This window comes from Oncorhynchus gorbuscha, linkage group LG17 (assembly GCF_021184085.1).
Source record: "Oncorhynchus gorbuscha isolate QuinsamMale2020 ecotype Even-year linkage group LG17, OgorEven_v1.0, whole genome shotgun sequence".
NCBI lineage: Eukaryota > Metazoa > Chordata > Actinopteri > Salmoniformes > Salmonidae > Oncorhynchus > Oncorhynchus gorbuscha.
Window position 1 is genome coordinate 34,059,348 of NC_060189.1, and position 17,558 is coordinate 34,076,905.

At 41.6% G+C, this 17,558-nt stretch overlaps 1 protein-coding gene across 2 annotated transcripts in view; it reads right to left on the reverse strand.

Annotated features, from left to right (window-relative positions):
• Positions 1 to 17,558, reverse strand: part of prkd1 (protein kinase D1) — a 60,478-nt gene that overhangs the window by 42,121 nt on the left and 799 nt on the right. The window contains exon 1 of one of the 2 annotated variants that reach the window (XM_046309580.1): positions 10,251 to 10,383. The exons of the other annotated variant lie outside the window; for it this stretch is intronic. The gene's annotated coding sequence lies outside the window, so the exon portion shown is untranslated. Of the gene's footprint in view, positions 1 to 10,250; positions 10,384 to 17,558 lie in introns of those variants that run through there. 2 annotated transcript variants of the gene reach the window in all.

Below are 17,558 nucleotides of genomic sequence, written 5' to 3' on the forward strand. Positions count from 1 at the left end.
AAATATTGACGTTATTTTTAGGGTTGCAAAGGGTCGTAAACTTTCCGGTAAATTTCCAGAATTTTTCCATGGGAAGTTAAGCCTGGGAATTTAAATTCATCAAAGAAGTTAGCTTATAACATATAACAACTATACCCAATTCAATGGAATTGCAACCCTCTGCATGCACAGTGGAGTACACTCTTCTATCACGTGTACAGCTGATTCTCAACATCTTGCACACTAACGAGACGCTATTGAGCCCACACTACTACACTGTCTAAGCCAAGGACTACATGCTTTCTGGTGAGATTTGATTACAATACTGGGTGGAGTGAATATATTTCCATGACATACATGATTTTTTGTTAATTGTTAAACCAGTAAATAGCAGCCTAAATCATTTCTAACTTGTTAACAATTTCTGCTAGTTAGTTTTTGCTACCATGTGGGGTTTCGCTTGCTTGAGCCTGCTAACTTAGTGTTAATTCACCCGTTTCCATACAGTTCTTTTTATTTATCTTACAAAGTAGTTGTTTAATCTAACTGCTTAACTATTTATCTGTACATGGAATTGTATTTTTTATTTTTTTTTACTATTATTTTTCTCATCTTTACAGGAAAATGCCACGGGCACTATCTGATGTGTGGAGACATTTCACTGCAGCTAATGTAGAAGGAAAACCTGTGTACATTTGCAATTACTGTGCCAAATCATTTGTGAAGAATGCAACAAAGGTGCAGAATCATCTGGCGAAGTGCATAAAGTTCCCTCAGTGCTCACAACAAGCAACCTCTGACAAAAGTCCCTCTCTATTCAAGGTGAAAATTATGAATCAAACACCTTATCGATAGCAACAGCACATGGTCCTCCTGGAATCAGAAGTTTTTTTTTAACTCAATGGAGAAACGTAGTCAGAGAAATGCTGAAGAATGTCTTGCTCAAGCTGTGTATGCAACTGGTTCATCTCTGATGCTCACAGGCAATGTGTATCGGACGAGATTTCTGAATGTTCTTTGCACAGGATACACCCCTCCAACCAGACATGCTTTATCTACTAATTTGCTGGATGCAGAGTTCAACAGAGTTCAAGTGAAGGTCAAGCAAATCATAGAGAAAGCAGACTATATTGCAATCATCTCTGATGGGTGGTCGAATGTTCATGGGCAAGGAATAATTAACTACATAATCTCCACCCCTCAACCAGTATTCTACAAGAGCACAGACACACCGGTCTTTACATTGCAGATGACCTGAATGCAATCATCAATGACCTTGGACCACAGAAGGTATTTTCACTGGTGACAGACAATGCTGTGAACATGAAGGCTGCTTGGTCTAAAGTGGAGGAGTCCTCCCCTCACATCACACCCATTGGCTGTGCTGCTCATGCATTCAATCTGCTACTCAAGGACATCATGGCACTGAAAATAATGGATACACTCAACAATAGAGCTAAGGAAATGGTTAGGTATGTGGGTCATGAGGGGTCATGAAGTTATAGCAGCAATCTACCTTACCAAGCAAAGTGAGGAGAATAAGAGCACCACATTGAAGCTGCCCAGCAACACCCGTTGGGTTGGTGTTGTCATCATGTTTGACAGTCTCCTGGGGGGGAAGGAGTCTCTCCAAAAAATGGCCATATCACAGTCTGCCGATATGGACAGCCCCATCAAGAGGATCCTGGATTATGTATTTTGGGAGGAAGTGGTAAGCAGCCTGAAACTCCTGAAACCTATAGCAGTAGCCATTGCACAGATTGAGGGAGACAATGCCATCCTGTCTGATGTTCAAACTCTGCTTGCAGATGTAAGAGAAGAAATCTGTACTGCCCTGCCCACTTCACTGTTGCTCCAGGCAGAGGAAACTACAGTTCTGAAATACATTTTTTTTTAAATACCTGTTGGACCCCAAGTATGCTGGCAAGAGCATCCTGTCTGGTGCAGAAATCAACCAGGCCTATGGTGTCATCACTTCCATGTCTCGCCACCTTGCCCTGGATGAGGGCAAGGTTCTTGGCAGTCTGGCGAAGAAGTACAAATCGAAGCAAGGGCTTTGGGATGGAGATGCAATATGGCAGTCGTGCATCTCATCAGCCACCTGGTGGAAGGGACTTTGTGGATCTGAGGCTCTTTCCCCTGTTACCTCCATCCTCCTCCAAATCCCACCAACATCAGCCGCCTCCGAGTGCAATTGGTCCTTGTTTGGGAACACACACACCAGAGCACGCAACAGGCTGACCAATACAAGGGTTGAAAAATTGGTGCCCATCCGGGCAAATTTCAGGCTTTTTGAGCCTGACAACGACCCATCCTCAACAAGGTTGGAAAGTGACAGTGAAGATGAAGCCTCAGAGACAAGAGGTGGACATTGATGTTCAAGAGGTGGACATTGAGGAGGTCGAGGGAGAAGACATGGAAGCCTGATAGGAAGACAACAAAAGCTTTAGTTTCTAGACTATCATTTTACAGATTTTTGGGGAGATGCGATGGGGTCATTCAATATTCACTTTCTTTTGTTGTTCAGTGAATTAATCCATGTGAAGAGTCAACTCATTTAATTAAAGTTCAATTCATAACTAAATAGTTTTATTTATATTGGAAGGATTTAATCATTTGCAATTGTGTTTACTTATGAAAAAGAAAAAGGTTTATGTTTCGGTCTCCATATGAAATGGTAAATATATCCAATGCAAAAAACATCTACATTTAAATGGTATTAATATTAATGTGCATATATTCCCGTTAATTCCCATAAATTCCTGTTAATTCCCACAGAAAGTTTCCACTTCTGAATTTTCCCCAAAATGTGCAACCCTAGTTATTATACATAATCTAGTTGTACTAACACCTAACATGTAGTACAAAAGAGGGGTTACCACAACAACAGAAGAAACACATGAATAAAAAAAGTATTATATATTTGACATTTTTTTGTATTTCCAATTAGCAATGTTTTCTTCCTATTTTTCTAATCTAAAAGAGGTTTCACCTTGATTCGTGTTTGTTTACAGCGTTTGACTTTTGCAAACAAACTTCACTTTAGATTTTTTTTTACGAGGATGTTGTTTGTGAGAAAACATTCACAGCATTGCACTGTATTTATATTTGGAATGGCATCAGTGGCAACATCATTGCCACGCAGGAAAAGATAATTGTGTTTTCAGAGCTTTTGCTTTCCACAGACATCATAATGAGCTAACCTTTCAGCTCACCACGTTAACACCGACAGAAACCACAGCAAATTTTTTTGTCGTTTCAATAATTGAGCCGTGCAGTGTTTACTTAATCACTAAAGTAATTAACAGGCAGAGGCAGATTCTTTTGTTGTCTATCTCTACCTGTTCTCTGTGGTGAGGATCAGTACAATGCTCTGTAATGAGGGCGACTCTTGCATCTCTGATAGCAACTCTTTTAAAGGGGCAATCCGGGATTGGTACATCTATTTTTGGACAAAGTCCACCCTATAGATTTATACATCCTACTAGTTGATTAGCAGATGAGACCAAAGATGGTTTTTATGGTGCTGACACTAAGGAGAGAGCACTCAGAGTGCTGGGGCAGAAAAGGGCCATGATCCTGAAAGGGAATGGTGATCCTCTACAACATTTATCTTATGCTAATGAAGGTGCATGGTGCTCTGAATGCTTTCCAAAACAGCTGGTCCACAATGGCCTATGCACATTGTACAGCATTCATCTGCCGTTCTGTTCTGCCCAAGGGTGTGTGTGTGTGTGTGTGTGTGTGTGTGTGTGTGTGTGTGTGTGTGTGTGTGTGTGTGTGTGTGTGTGTGTGTGTGTGTGTGTGTGTGTGTGTGTGTGTGTGTGTGTGTGTGTGTGTGTGTGTGTGTGTGTGTGTGTGTGTGTGTGTGTGTGTGTGTGTGTGTGTGTGTGTTAGTACGTGACCCTACCACACATGGCTCTCGTCAGGATAATGGCACTCAAATGGATACTTCACAGGCAATCACAATCAGTTGCCAAGCAACAGGGGCACCATTCTATAACTAGGAGACAAACGTTGGGGAGCAGACCACAGAATTTAATATCTAATTCATTTTTAATACCTTGGGGAGACGTACAGTAAACTATAACTTGATCATGTTTGTCTAATGTTTCTCATTTGTAAAACCGCATGGAATAAACCTTCAGAACGATCCAAACATATACCGTACACAGCCATGGCGAAAAAAGGAAATATAACTGGTTATTATCATGATATATCATTTACCATCTATACCTTCATATATCTATATATATAAAACACATTATGTCTGTTTCTGACAAAAATAAAGAAAGGATTGGTGTGAAGAAGAAGAAATGGTGGTGGAAGGATGCGGTTGGTTGAAGGACTTGTGGGATGGATGTGTAGCCTATGGCTCAGCCAGGGGAGCTATCACTGAATATCTCACTTGGTTCAAGGAGTCAAGCTGGCCATGAGCAAATGGAAAATAAATAGGAAGCGTGATATTCACGGTCCGACAGGTCACGGCCCTACAGTGGAAAAGCCCCATAAGTGATCCTAACCCTGCTCACGTCACAGCTCTACATATGGACTGACACTGACTGAACAAGGAGGTTAGCACACTCTGTGACAAACCAAAGCGTTTCCAACTGATTAATAAGGACACTTGAAAGAAAAGAGCGGTAAAGAGTGGTAATGCAAAAAGGTGGTAAAACTTCAAACAAAGGCGTCATCCTTTTAATTAGTCCTTATAACGCTTGGCTCTAATGGATTCCAATGAGATGGCCTGTTCACAGTCTGTTAGATCTGTAAAACAGCATTTTGATGGGCGCCAGGACTGTGGTTGAAGAAGTGATAAAGATGTCAAGGGGTTGACTGCACACAACCGCCTGTCCTCGTGTCATTGTCCAAAATCAGGCAAATGTATTAAAAGGACTGTTCAAAACTCATAGATACTGTACATGTCAATAGTTATGGTTAAGCTGGTTCATGGTTGCAAGATCTTATTTGGATCAGCACTTGAATGTCAAGAGGAGGATGACACGACTATCCGTTATGCATCATGCGCACATTTCCCTGCATATTGTATCGATTTGTTTAACTACAGATAACTACTGTAAATCTTTGTTCAGCATGTAATTGCGTACCTGCAATTATCACTCTACATAATTGAAAAGGCACAGTTTGACAGTATCAGCATCAGACAGAGACATCCTTCTATGTTCTATAATAAGATCCTTTCCAGGAACTCTGCCCTTTGATGATCTAATTCTCTCTTTGCCACAGTAAGATCCTCTATAAATTGGTCAGTGGCGGCGGCTGATTGGCTGAATACCCGCGAGGTGGTTGGAGTCAACAAAGCAGCATGACAGAAATATGATTCCAACTTTTCAAACTACAGGCAGTTTCTTTAAGAAGATATATGAAGTGATCTGTGCAATTGAACAGCATAAATACACCTATTTCACTTTTGTATATCAAAAACCGAATGACCACTGCTGCGCTGCACATTCTGGCACTGTTTTGAACAGATTAGATTCTACTATTTAGAACTTGCAGCCAGCTCATGAACGATCGTAAAAGGGAGAACACAACAAGCATGCAGATGCAATAAGTGAAAACATATTATCTACAGTATATCACAAAAGTGAGTACACCCCTCACATTTTTCTAAATATTTGAGTATATCTTTTCATGTGACAACACTGAAGAAATGACACTTTGCTACAATGTAAATTAGTGAGTGTACAGCTTGTATAACAGTGTAAATTTGCTGGGATGAGGTAGTTGAGTGTGATATTTACAGATTGGCTGTGTACAGGTACAGTGCTCTGACAGCTGATGCTTAAAGTTAGAGAAGGAGATATAAGTCTCCAGCTTCAGTGATTTTTGCAATTTGTTCCAGTCATTGGCAGCAGAGAACTGGAAGGAAAGGCGGCCAAAGTAAGTGTTGGCTTTGGGGATGACCAGTGAAATATACCTGCTGGAACGCGTGCTACATGTGGGTGTTGCTATGGTGACCAGCGAGCTGAGATAAGGGGGGACTTTACCTAGTAGGGTCTTGTAGATGACATGGAGCCAGTGGGTTTGGTGACGAGTATGAAGCGAGGACCAGCCAACGAGAGCGTACAGGTCGCAATGGTGGGTAGTATATGGGGCTTTGGTGACAAAACGGATTGCACTGTGATAGACTGCATCCAATTTGTTGAGTAGGGTATTGGAGGCTATTTTGTAAATGACATCGCCGAAGTCGAGGATTGGTAGGATGGTCAGTTTTACAAGGGTATGTTTGGCAGCATGAGTGAAGGATGCTTTGTTACGAAATAGGAAGCCAATTCTAGATTTAACTTTGGATTGGAGATGTTTGATATGGGTCTAGAAGGAGAGTTTACAGTCTAACCAGACAGCTAAGTATTTGTAGTTGTTCACGTATTCAAAGTCAGAGCCGTCCAGAGTAGTGATGTTGGACGGGCGGGCAGGTGCAGGTAGCGATCGGTTGAAGAGCATGCCTTTAGTTTTACTTGTATTTAAGAGCAATTGGAGGCCACGGAAGGAGAGTTGTATGGCATTGAAGCTTGCCTGGAGGGTTGTTAACACAGTGTCCAAAGAAGGGCCAGAAGTATACAGAATGGTGTCGTCTGCGTAGAGGTGGATCAGAGACTCACCAGCAGCAAGAGCAACATCATTGATGTATACAGAGAAGAGAGGTCCGGACAGCAGACCCTCCGATTTGACACACTGAACTCTATCAGAGAAGTAGTTGGTGAACCAGGCGAGGCAATCATTTGAGAAACCAAGGCTGCCGATGAGGATGTGGTGATTGACAGAGTCGAAAGCCTTGGCCAGATCAATGAATATGGCTGCACAGTAATGTTTCTTATCGTTGGCGGTTAAGATATCGTTTAGGACCTTGAGCGTGGCTGAGGTGCACCCATGACCAGCTCTGAAACCAGATTGCATAGCAGAGAAGGTATGGTAAGATTCGAAATGGTCGGTAATCTGTTTGTTGACTTGGCTTTCGAAGACCTTAGAAAGGCATGGTAGGATAGATATAGGTCTGTAGCAGTTTGGGTCAAGAGTGTGTCCCCCTTAGAAGAGGGGGATGACCGCAGCTGCTTTCCAATCTTTGGGAATCTCAGACGACAGGAAAGAGAGGTTGAACAGGCTAGTAATAGGGGTGGCAACAATTTCGGCAGATAATCTTAGAAAGAAAGGGTCCAGATTGTCTAGCCCGACTGATTTGTAGGGGTCCAGATTTTGCAGCTCTTTCAGAACATTAGCTGACTGGATTTGGGAGAAGGAGAAATGGGGAAGGCTTGGGCGAGTTGCTGTGGGGGGTGCAGTGCTGTTGACCGGGGTAGGTGTAGCCAGGTGGAAAGCATGGCCAGCCGTAGAAAAATGCTTATTGAAATTCTCAATTACGGTGGATTTATCAGTGGTGACAGTGTTTCCTATCTTCAGTGCAGTGGGCAGCTGGGAGGAGGCGTTCTTATTCTCCATGGACTTTACAGTGTCCCAGAATGTTTTTGAGTTAGTGTTGCAGGAAGCAAATTTCTGCTTGAAAAAGCTAGCCTTGGCTTTTCTAACTGCCTGTATATAATGGTTTCTAGCTTCCCTGAACAGCTGCATATCACGGGGGCTGTTTGATGCTAATGCAGAATGCCATAGGATGTTTTTGTGTTGGTTAAGGGCAGTCAGGTCTGGGGAGAACCAAGGGCTATATCTGTTCCTGGTTCTAAATTTCTTGAATGGGGCATGCTTATTTAAGATGGTTAGGAAGGCATTTAAAAAATAACCAGGCATCCTCTACTGACGGGATGAGATCAATATCCTTCCAGGATACCCCGGCCAGGTCGATTAGAAAGGCCTGTGTTTCAGGGAGCGTTTGACAGTGATGAGTGGAGGTCATTTGACCTCTGACCCATTACGGATGCAGGCAATGAGGCAGTGATCGCTGAGATCTTGGTTGAAGACAGCAGAGGTGTATTTAGAGGGCAAGTTGGTTAGGATGATATCTATGAGGGTGTTTAAGGCTTTGGGGAGGTACCTGGTAGGTTCAATTATAATTTGTGTGAGATTGAGGGCATCAAGCTTAGATTGTAGGATGGCTGGGGTGTTAAGCATGTTCCAGTTTAGGTCGCCTAGTAGCACGAGCTCTGAAGATAGATGGGGGGGCAATCACTTCACATATGGTGTCCAGAGCACAGCTGGGGGCAGAGGGTGGTCTATAGCAGGCGACAACAGTGAGAGACTTGTTTTTAGAGAGGTGGATTTTTAAAAGTAGAAGTTCAAATTGTTTGGGTACAGACCTGGATAGTAGGACAGAACTCTGCAGGCTAACACCGCCCCCTTTGGCAGTTCTATCTTGTCTGAAAATGTTGTAGTTTGGGATTAAAATTTCATAATTTTTGGTGGTCTTCCTAAGCCAGGATTCAGACAAAGCTAGAACATCCGGGTTGGCAGAGTGTGCTAAAGCAGTGAATAGAACAAACTTAGGGAGGAGGCTTCTAATGTTAACATGCATGAAACCAAGGCTATTACGGTTACAGAAGTCATCAAAAGAGAGCGCCTGGGTAATAGGAGTTGAGCTAGGCACTGCAGGGCCTGGATTCACCTCTACATCACCAGAGGAACAGAGGAGGAATAGGATAAGGGTACGGCTAAAAGCAATAAGAATTGGTCATCTAGAACGTCTGGAACAGAGAGTAAAAGGAGGTTTCTGGGGGCGATAAAATAGCTTCGAGGTAGAATGTACAGACAAATGTATGGTAGGATGTGAATACAGTGGAGGTAAACCTAGGTATTGAGTGATGAAGAGAGAGATATTGTCTCTAGAAACATCAATGAAACCAGAAGATGTCATTGCATGTGTGGGTGGTGGAACTAATAGGTTGGATAAGGTATAGTGAGCAGGACTAGAGGCTCTACAGTGAAATAAGCCAATAAATAACCAGAACAGCAATGGACAAAGCATATTGACATTAAGGAGAGGCATGCTTAGTCGAGTGATCAAAAGGGTCCAGTGAGTAGATAGGTTGGTTGGGGTCACGGCGATTTAGACAGCTAGCCGGGCCATCAGTAGCAAGCTAGCATAGGATGGAGGTCTGTTATTAGCCACCTCGTGTGTTTTCGTCGGTAGGATTAATGGGGTTCCGTGTGGTAGAGGGGATGAATCCAAATCACACAACAACAAAAAACAATAGATATAGTTATAGAGGCCCAAGAAAAAATATAATTACATTTTACTTTTATTTTTTTAATTGTCCGATATTCAGATAGTAGCCGATAAGACAGCTAACGGTTAGCGGACCTCAGATGGGCGTTCAGGTAACGTCGCGACGGAGGAGCCAGCCGGATAACTCCTTCGGGTAGATAACGTCGGTAGTCCAGTTGTGAAGGCCCGGTGGGGCTCCACGTTGGCAGTAAAATGGGTCCGGATAGGTGATTGTAGCCCAGGAGTGATTGATAGAACTCTTCAGCTGGCTAGCTCCGGAATAATTTATGTTTGCTCCGGAATCGACGAAAGCCAATAGTCACACGGATAGCAGCTAGCTAGCTGCCAGATCCAGGTATGAATGTCCAGAGTTAGTGGTTGAAATCCAGGGACATGGAGAGAAAAATAGGTCCGGTATGTTCCGTTCCGAGCCGCGCCGTACAAAACTGGCGATAGATTTTCGAGCTAAAAGATAGCTGATGACCACAAACCGTGGTCCGCTGAATACTAACGATTAGCCAGTAAAGAAGCTAACAAGCTTCTGATTAGCTTCTGATTAGCTACTGGCTAGCTTCTGGATTAGCTTCTGGTTAGCTTCTGGTTAGCTTCTATGGAGGATTACAGATTTGAGGTAAATAATACTTTTTTAAAATAAATATAAATTGGTGAGGCGGGTTGCAGGAGAGTGTTTTGAAAATGAGTTTATGGAAAATAGAAAATATATAAAAAGGTATGCGAAAAAAGTTGTAAATATATATATATATATATATATATATATATATATATATATATACGGGACACGACAAGACGAGGACAAAAGACGTCTGAACTGCTATGCCATCTTGGAACGAAGATGAATGTGAAGGATCTTGAAAGGATCTGCATAGAGGAATGGTCCAAAATTCCAAATGTGTTCCTTAACCGTGTCAAACATTACAGGAAAAGACTCCATGCTGTTATCTTTGCCAGAGGTTTCTTTATTTTTACTATTTTCTACATTGTATAATTTTCGTTTTTATTTTTTTTTTAAACAAATTTAACCTTGATTTAACTAGGCAAGTTAAGAACACATTTTTATTTTTCAATGACGGCTTACCTGCCAAACCTGGGCCAATTGTGCACCGCCCCATGGGACACTCAATCGCGGCCGGATGGGATACAGCCTGGATTCGAACCAGGGACTGTAGTGATATCTCTTGCACTAAGACCCAGGGCCTTAGACCCCTCGGGAGATTGGTAGTGAAGACATCAAAACTATAAAATAACACATATAAAATCATGTAGTAAGCAAAAAAACTGTTAAACAAATCAAAATATATATTATATATGAAATTCTTCAAAGTAGCCACCCTTTGCCATGACGACAGCTTGCACACTCTTGGCATCCTCTCAATCATGAGGTAGTCACCTGGAATGCATTTCAATTAACAGGTGTGCCTTGCTAAAAATACATTTGTGCAATTTAGTTCCTTCTTAATGAGTTTGAGCCAATCAGATGTGTTGTGACAAGGTAGGGGTGGAATTCTTGTTTGAAAATGGCGCTGGGGAGAATGGCTGCCATTTTATAGTTTCTCCTCATTATTTACAACTTATTTGGTACATATTGTTTCTGTCACCGTCTCTTATGATCAAAAAGAGCTTCTATAAATCAGCACAGCGAATACTCACCTCGTATTGAAAGAAGATTTCTTTAACGAGTCGGATGAGAGGGGATTTACTCCAGACACCCGACAAGGCCCTCATCCCGGTAATTTATGAACATTTGAACATCTTGGCCATGTTCTGTTATAACCTCCACCCGGCACAGCCAGAAGAGGACTGGCCACCCCTCATAGCCTGGTTCCTCTCTAGGTTTCTTCCTAGGTTTTGGCCTTTCTCGGGAGTTTTTCCTAGCCAACGTGCTTCAACACCTGCATTGCTTGTTGTTTTGGGTTTTAGGCTGGGTTTCTGTACAGCACTTTGAGATATCAGCTGATGTACGAAGGGCTATATAAATACATTTGATTTGATTCGCAGGAGAAAGAGACGGAGATATTGAGTGTCACATTCTGACCTTTATTTCCTTTGTTTTGTCATTATTTAGTATCGCCTGAGTTGGGGTGGGCAGTCTATGTTTGTTTTTCTATGATTTGGGGATTTCTATGTTTCGGCCTAGTATGGTTCTCAAACAGAGGCAGGTGTCATTAGTTGTCTCTGATTGAAGATCATACTTAGGTAGCCTGGGTTTCCCTGTTTGTTGGTGGGTGTTTGTTTCCGTGTTTTTCACTACACGGTACTGTTTTGGTTTTCGTTCGTTCCACATTTATTGTTTTTGTATTTCAGTCGTGTTCATGTGTAGTATTTCTTATTAAAAGAACCATGGACACTTACCACACCGCATATTGGTCCTCCGATCCTTCTCGCCTCTCCTCTTCGGAAGAAGAGGAGGAAATCCCTTACATTGAGGACGAAGGTCAGGGTGCCTTGTGAGGATCCGGTGGCGAGTGGGTAATTTTTCTTTACCATCGGTCCTATTAGCCAACGTACAATCTCTGGATAATAAAATAGACTAACTACAAGCACGCATATCCTACCAAAAGGACATTAAAAACTGTAATATCTTGTGTTTCACCGAGTCGTGGCTCAACAACGACATGAATAACATACAGCTGGCGGGTTATACACTGTATCGACAGGATAGAACAGTAGCCTCTAGTAAGACAAGGGGTGGAGGTCTATGTATATATGTAAACAACAGCTGGTGCACGATGTCTAAGGAAGTCTCAAGGTTTTGCTCACCCGAGGTAGAGAATTGCATGATAAGCTGTAGACCACACTATTTACCATTTTCATTCATAGCTGTCTATTTACCTCCCTGGAGGGAAGCCAAAGTAAGTCTGCTACCCAAGAGTGGTATAGCGGTCTTTACTGGTTTTAACAGTAGACCTATAAGCTTGCTGCCAGTTCTTAGCAAACTGTTGGATAAAATTGCGTTGATCAAATACAATGCTATTTTTCTGTAAAGAAATTAAGAACAGACATTTAGCATGCTTATAGAGAAGGGCACTCAACATGTACTGCACTGACACAAATGACTGATGATTGGTTGAAAGAAATTGATAATAAGATTGTGGGAGCTGTACTGTTAGATTTCAGTGCAGCCTTTGATATTATTGACCATAACCTGTTGTTGAAAAAACGTGTATTGCTTTTCAACCTCTGCCATATTGTGGATTCAGAGCTATCTATCTAATAGTAGTTTTCTTTAATGGCAGCTTCTCTAATGTCAAACATGTAAATTGTGGTGTAGCGCAGGGCAACTCTCTGGGCCCTCAACTCTTTTCTATTTTTAACCAATGAGCTGCCACTGGCATTAAACACAGCATGTGCGTCATGTATGCTGATGATTCAACCATATACTCATCAGCAACCACAGCTAATGAAGTCACTGAAACCCTTAACAAAGAGTTGCAGTCTGTTCTGGAATGGGTGGCCAGTGTGACAATAGTGCTAGTACGAACTTGGACCCAGGCGCAGAGAAACACAGCAGGCAGAGGTAAGGGTAAATCCAGAATATTGACTTAAGGTCTCCATAGCAAAACAACAAAGCAAGGGCACATGAAAACACTGAACAAAACATGAGACCTGAACAACTGGCCCAGTCCACAGAGGAACCAAAATAGTCATCCAGCAGGTGATCCCAATAAATCCAATTAGGGTCACCTGGATACTAGAGGAAACCCAAGGGTGCTCTCCAGTGGCAACCACAGGTCGTACACTCCAGGAAGAGTGGTCCTGAACATCTCTAAAACTGAGAGCTTTGTATTTGGTACAAATTCTTCCTTAAGTTCTAGACCTCAGCTGAATCTGGGAATGAATGTTGTGGCTGTTGAACAAGTTGAGGAGACTAAATTACTTGGCGTTACCTTAGATTGTAAACTGTCATGGTCAAAACATGTGTGTTGTCTGTTCACACTGCTATGCTTTATCTTGGCCAGGTCGCAGTTGCAAATGAGAACCTGTTCTCAACTAGCCTACCTGGTTAAATAAAGGTTAAATAAATAAATAAAAAATATATAAATTCAATGGTTATAAAGATGGGGAGAGGTCTGGCTGTAATAAAGAGATGCTCTGCTTTTTTTGACACCACACTCCAAAAAGCAATTTCTGCAGGATCTAGTTGTCTAATCTTGATTATTGTCCAGTCGTGTGGTCCAGCGCTGCAAGGAAAGACCTAGTTAAGCTGCAGCTGGCCTAGAACAGACCGGCACGTTCTGCTCTTCATTGTAATCAGAGGGCTGATATAAATAATATGCATGCCAGTCTCTCTTGGCTAAGAGTTGAGGAGAGACTGACTGCATCACTTCTTTTTATAATAAACATTGTGTTGAAAATACCTAATTGTTTGCATAGTCATCTTACACACAGATCTGACACACACACTTATCTCACCTGACATGCCACCAGGGGTCTTTTCACAGTCCCCAAATCCAGAACAAATTCAAGAAAGCGTACAGTATTATATAGAGCCCTTATTGCATGGAACTTCATTCCATCTCATATTGCTCAAATAAACAGCAAACCTGGTTTAAAAAAAAACAGATAAAGAAACACCTCACAGCACAACACCTCTCCCTTATTTGACCTATTAGATCGTTTGTGAATGCATTGATATGTAAGCTACGTGTGCCTTTTTAAAAATGTATGTAGTTTGTCCTTGAGCTGTTCTTGTCTGTATTATGTCATTATGTTTCATGTTTTGTGTGGACCCCAGGAAGAGTAGCTGCTGCTTTTGCAACAGCTAATGGGGATCCTAATAAAATACCAAAAAATAAATACCAATACCAAACCGATGCTGGAACTAAAGCCACACTCAAAGAGCTGTATTCCGCCATAAGCAAAACAGAAATGGCATTGAGGAGTACAATACAGTGTAGACATTGTTAATACTGTAAATGACTAATGTAGCTGGGAACGGCTTTTATGGAATATCTACAGTTGAAGTAAGAAGTTTACATACACCTTAGCCAAATACATTTAAACTCAGTTAAACAATTCCTGACATTTAATCCTAGTAAAATATTCCCTGTCTTAGGTCAGTTAGGATCACCACTTTATTTTAAGACTGTGAAATGTCAGAATAATAGTAGAGAGAATGACTTATTTCAGCATTTCTTTCTTTCATCACATTTCCAGTGGGTCAGAAGTTTATATACACTCAATATTTGTATAGTATTTGGTAGCATTGCCTTTAAATAGTTTAACTTGGGTAAAACGTTTCGGGCAGCCTTCCACAAGCATCCCACAATAAGTGGGGTGACTTTTGGCCAATTCCTCCTGACAGAGCTGGTGTAACTGAGTCAGGTTTGTAGGCCTCCTTGCTCGCACATGCTTTTTCAGTTCTGCCCACAAATCTTCTATAGGATTGAGGTCAGGGCTTTGTGATGTCCATTTGGAAGACCCATTTGTAACCAAGCTTTAACTTCCTGACTGATATCTTGAGAAGTTGCTTCAATATATCCACATAATTTTCCCTTACTCATGATGCCATCTATTTTGTGAAGTGAAACCAGTCCCTCCTGCAGCAAAGCACCCACACAACATGATGCTGCCACCACCGTGCTTCATGGTTGGGATGGTGTTCTTTGGCTTGCAAGCATCCCCCTTTTTCCTCCAAACATAACAATGGTCATTATGGCCAAACAGTTCTAGTTTTGTTTCATCAGACCAGAAGATATTTCTCCAAAAAGTACGATCTTTTGTCCCTATGTGCAGTTGCAAACCGTAGTCTGGATTTTTAATTGCGGTTTTGGAGCAGTGGCTTCTTCCTTGCTGAGCGGCCTTTCAGGTTATGTCGATATAGGACTCATTTAATTGTGGATGTAGATACTTTAGTACCTATTTCCTCCAGCATCTTCACATGGTCCTTCGCGGTTGTTCTGGGATTGATTTGCACTTTTCATACCAAAGTGCGTTCATCTCTAGGAGACAGAATGCGTACCCTTCCTGAGCGGTATGATGGCTGCGTGGTCCCATGGTGTTTATACTTGCGTACTATTGTTTGATGAACGTGGTACCTTCAGGCGTTTGGAAATTGCTCCCAAGGATGAACCAGACTTGTGGAGGTCCACAATGTGTTTTCTAAGGTCTTGGCTGATTTCTTTTGATTTTGCCAAGCAAAGAGGCACTGGGTTTGAAGGTAGGCCTTGAAATATACCACAGGTACACCTCCAATTGACTCAAATTATGTCAATTAGCCTATCAGAAGCTTCTAACGCTATGACAATTTTCTGGAATTTTCCAAGCTGTTTAAAGGCACAGTCAACTTACTGGGAGTGGGAGGCCCCGGTGCACAACTGAGGAAGAGGACAAGCACATTAGAGGGTCTAGTTTGAGAAACAGATGCCTCACAAGTCCTCAACTGGCAGCTGACAAACACCAGTCTGGCCATTTTGATCCTGTAATCGAACCCAAAAATGCAGATACTTCTAAAGAAGGCCGATTTTATTGCTTCTTTAAGTAGCACAAAAGTTTTCAGCTGTGCTAACATAATTGCAAAGGGGTTTACTAATGATCAATTAGTCTTTTAAAATTATAAACTTGGATTAGCTAACACAATGTGCCATTGGAACACAGGAGTGATGGTTGCTGATTATGGGCCTCTGTACGCCTATGTAGATATTCCAGCTACAATAGTAATTTACAACATTAACCATGTCTACACAGTATTTCTGATCAATTTGATGTTATTTTAATGGACCAAAAATTTGCTTTTCTTTCAAAAACGAGGATATTTCTAAGTGACCCCATACTTTTTACTGGTAGTGATTATATATACAAAGAAAAAAATCAGGACCAATCCCAAGTGTTTTTTGTTGACCAATCACAATTGGGGAGCCGTTACTAACGCCTTAATGGGCTGGCCGCCGCTGACTTTGATCTGAAACAGGAATTCTAATCAGCACAAAGAAGACCCAGAGAACTCTCAGAATAGTACTCTACACTTTGATTGGACATTGAAGCTGTCAAATGTGATGCAACTACTGCATATTTAAACAGTTAATTTAGCCTAGAAAGTGCAATCATCATGCTAGCTTTCAGTAAAGTTGCAATTAGATGACTACTCTAATTCTAGCCACTTTATCATAAGGTTTAGGGACAAATCCTAACTTCTATCAAGTTGACTCATTCCATCCAGGATATGCTGCTGTATAAATCAAACTCATTTTCTCGTCATCCTCACAGTCTAGCTGTCTCACTTTTTACACAGCATATACGCAAACAAACACACCCACGCACAAATTAAAGATTTCACTTCGTACTATTTAAAGTGTTAAGTGTTCTGAGCAGCTATACACAAGATATCCTCTCTCTGTGATAAAATGTGTCTACAAGGTGTTGAGGTATAGCCTCCTATACCTGTAGTTCATATAGGAGCTGTTCGTTACTTAATTAAGAACAATCTCATTTACCCTCACACACCAATAGGATGACAGAAGGGATGACAGAAGTGCAACCCTGGCACTTTGCATGTATCACCCAAAACGTATAATACCAATTAGAATAACCTGGGGGGGCCTGTGGAAACATGATCATGTTGAAACGGAAATAAACAAATGAAGTGAGACTATCAAGATCTTATCCCCAAATGAAACTATGAAGTTACAACATATGTAAGCCTACATAAAACTGTCTGCGATATAATTTTCCATTTTGGATTTAAGGTACCGTGTTTTTTAACCCTTGCCCCTTTCAGATATGAACAAAATTCAGTATAACGAAGACGGAAAGGTAAAGAAGACAGGTTTATGTTTAGATATGAAAGGGGTTAATATTACCTAAGACTTACATTTTGCAAATACATTTGAGTTATTTAGCAGACACTCCTATTCAGAGCAACTTACAGGCGCAATTAGGGTTTAGTGCCTTGCTCAAGGGCACAGACAGATTTTTCACCTAGTTGGCTTGGGGATTCAAACCAGTGACCTTTCGGTAACTGGCCCAACTATCCTAACTGATACGCTACCTGCCTATAGGCCACCAGCCGCAACCTAAGTGTTAGAGCATTCGGCCAGTAACCAAAAAGTCGCTAGTTCAAATACTCGAGCCCACAAGGTGAAAAATCTGTCGATGTGCCCTTGAGCAAGGCACTTACTCCTAATTTGCTCATGAGGCGCTGTACTACTATGGCTGACCCTGGAAAACAACACATTTCAGTGCACCTATCCAGTGTGTGCCAATAAAACATCAGTTTTTATTTTTTGTAGATGGTCATGCATACACTGTATAGGCTACAGGCCTGATGATTATAGGGAAAGGATGGTGTAGTTCCCATGTTGTTGATAAGTGATCAACTGCAACTTTCTTAAATATGGGGATTCTCCATTTCATTAGCTTATGTTGAACTTTTCCTTTCTCTACATGA